This window comes from Palaemon carinicauda, chromosome 5, assembly GCF_036898095.1.
Source record: "Palaemon carinicauda isolate YSFRI2023 chromosome 5, ASM3689809v2, whole genome shotgun sequence".
In the NCBI taxonomy this organism is placed as follows: domain Eukaryota; kingdom Metazoa; phylum Arthropoda; class Malacostraca; order Decapoda; family Palaemonidae; genus Palaemon; species Palaemon carinicauda.
Window position 1 is genome coordinate 57,443,734 of NC_090729.1, and position 3,396 is coordinate 57,447,129.

General features: G+C 35.6%; 1 pseudogene; it reads left to right on the forward strand.

Annotated features, from left to right (window-relative positions):
• Nucleotides 1-2,902: 2,902 nt before the first annotated feature.
• Nucleotides 2,903-3,396, forward strand: part of LOC137640448 (uncharacterized) — a 993-nt pseudogene continuing 499 nt past the window's right edge.

The window sequence follows — 3,396 nt, forward strand, 5'->3', positions numbered from 1 at the left end:
TGTAAATTTCTTATGAAAATCATTGTATCTCCTATAAAATATGATATTTATGCATTAAAATATACCAAAATATCACGAATTCTATACAGAACAAGAATATATAGAGATATGCCAACTTACCTTTCGGGTATGTCAACAAAATGGCCGCAGACCGCAACAACTCTTACAGCCCAATCTACCACTTGAAATGAAGAATGGGGTTGCAAGCTCCATATTATCATTAACATCTCTTTTTAACTCCATTAGAAGTGTGTTGATGACATCCATGCCGAGGGAAAACTGCCTGCTGGCCATTATTGAAGATAAATTCAAAATAAATAGAAAAAAATCAAATTTGCAAAAAAATAAACAAAATTCAGAAAATAGCATTTGAGGGAAAATGGACCTCATGGCAATATATGGCAACTAAGCCAAAACCAATGTCATGGAAGTGGTAGACACACCATCCACCCACACTTTCCAACTATAAAGAACCAAACAAGTATCAACACTGTTTGACAATTTATAATTATGTAATAACTTTGCTGTTTGATCACTTACCCCTATAAAGGTATGTCAGGGTCGATGTCGACCCCTGGGGGGGTAAAAAACGGGGAAGGAGGGAAGTTAGACGAAAATCAGTCCTAAAGCAGACAATGGCATGTAGACTAGTCACCCCTTGCAGGTCGATCACTTCCATATTCGAGACAGCTGATGATTTATGGGGAAAAAACAGGTTTTGAAAATGCTGTAGGGGTCGTTTACGACCCATCATACCTTTCCAGGGTAAGGAATAAATAATACATATAGTTAAATGAAGCTTCTGTGAAGTAAATTCTGTACCAGAAGCTTGACATTTCACTTGACGAATGATCTATAAACATGGAATTATATTTGTGCATCTTTTAATTTTTCTTCATATTATTGTGATGTTGAGTCCATTATTATTATCATTATTATTATCATTATTATTATTAGTATTATTATTAATGGTAATATTAGTAGTAGTAGTAGTAGTAGTAGTAGTAGTAGTAGTAGTAGTTTCATTAAACTAGTAATATGTTAAGCTTTTAACATTAAAAAAGTTTTGTGCAAGCAGATTCTACTAACATGAATCTGTTAAATTGTCAAGTTAGATAACCACTATTAAAGTTTTCCAATGAGTAAGGATTTAAAGAAAAAAAAATGGCTGTTGATGCCTTTGTTCATTATAGTAATAAAATGTCCATGCTATCTACGGGAAAAGACCATTCATAATGAGAGTACAAATTAAATTTATACTTCAAAGTTCTTTAAATAAAGAGATTGAGGTTACATATTCATCTCTGGATGATTATGCATTTCAAATCTTTGTGTGAATCTTAATTTTTTGAGAAGGGATACTTTAGCGTGGGGAAATCGTTTATGTTTATTGCCATGATCAGCGAAGCTGTACTGGTCAGAGACACCCATACTAGGTTGGTTTTCCTTGAATGCACCGATAGATGTTTTCCACCATAATCAATCATTGACCATAAGCCCCTAGTGTACATTATCAGGAAAAAGTCTGTGAATGCTAGGGTTGCGAGGACAATTGAGGATTTGAATGAATTTGACTTTAAGCTAGAATATGTACCTGGGAGTTAGAACGTGATAGCAGATGCGATATGAAGAATGCATGGTAAGATAGAAGATAGTAGCGAGAATGATAGTAATTTTGAAAGGTTGCTGGAAGATTTACTGGTAGTACAAAATTTTGAAGGGGATGGCATGGTCTATAAATGTATTTTGAGTGGGTTGAATGAGTTGAAATTGAACGGTTTGAATAGGGATATACCTTTTAGTGTAGATGAGCTTAGAATGAGTGTTAGGAATGAAGTATCAAAGGAAATGACATATAAAAAGGAGGATAGTGTGCTTGAGGATGAATTGTTATCAAAAGTATTGTTGGTAGTAATTAGGTTGTATGATATCACTGTTTATTTTTATTTTGGGTGGAATTGTCCGATGTTGTACCAGGCAAATAAGGAGACTAAATGGGTATTACATAGTAAGGTTACAATGTAATGAGAGATGTTGCAAGTTGTTGAGTGAGAAGGAGGATTGCCCGAGTAACTTGATTCAAAGTTGCATCAGCATAGAAGATAGCGAAGATGAACATAGGTGTGACAAGAATGACCTTATTGACAGGAGAGTAAACATTTGTATGCATGGTGTAAAAGAAACAATGCTGAAGTATGTGGGTATAAATGAGAAGGAATATTATAGTTTAATTGATACAGGCGCGCAAGTGTCATTAGTGAATATGTCTGTTATAAAGGAAATTGAGCGGTGCAATTGGGAAGTGAAAAGGCAATGTAAGAGTGTGTGAATTCATGAGATAGGTAAAGGAAGTTTGATAGTTTGGGAAGAAGTGCGTTTGAAAGTAAAACTGGAAAGTATGGAGGTGGAACATAATTTCATTGTAATGGGAGAGAATGAGATGCCTAGTTGTTTTTATATAGGAATTGACTTTTTAAGATTGTATGATCTATCAGTTGATATTAGGGGTGGTTTGCTTCTGAAGAATGGATGTGAAGTAGTTGTGATAGAAGATAATAGTGTATTCATGGTGAATTTTGTTGGCATGGTTGATATTACGAGGAGGGAGGATGAACTATTGACTAAAGAGGTGGAAGAAATGCAAGATGAATGTGTGGAAATTAAAAGGTTACGTGAATGTATGTTGAATAGCATTGAGGTAGAAGAATAGCCGTCTGATTTAGAGGTGTATAAGAAAGTTAGGAAGGGACTTATTGTGTGTAAGAATATTGTTTATTTTCTACATAAAGGAATGGATGAAGATATACATGTTCCCGTGTTTCCGATGCATGCAGCTGTAAGTATGTGTATGTTAGTGCATGACAGATATGGGCATATGTGTAAGAATAAATTGTGGGAATGCATGCGTGAGAGATTGTTTATGCCTGGGTTGAGTCAGATATGTAAGGATGTACTGACTACGTTTAAAGATTTCCAGAAAGGGAAGTTTCAGAGAGTGCATGCTAATCCGCCTGATTTGAGATTACGTATGGAAGGGACATTTGAAATGTTTGTGATTGATTGCATTTCGTTGCCTGCAACTGCGAGAAGACATATGGGAATGATTGTTATGGTTGATCTCATGAGTAGATTTACGCATGCAGTACCCATCAAGGATAAACGGAGTGAGACTGTTGCAAGAATGGTTGGTCAAGTGATGTTGCCGATGTGTGTTTGTAAGTCTGCGAGAATGTTAAGTGACAATGGCCCTGAGTTTGTTGGATGGGAGTTTGAGCAGATGTTAAGAGAATGGGATATTGAACATGTATATTGGACTCCTTTTATGCCAAGTGCGAATGGGTTGGCTGAAAGGACTGTAAGAACATTAACTGAAATGTTGCGAATGATGAGTACATG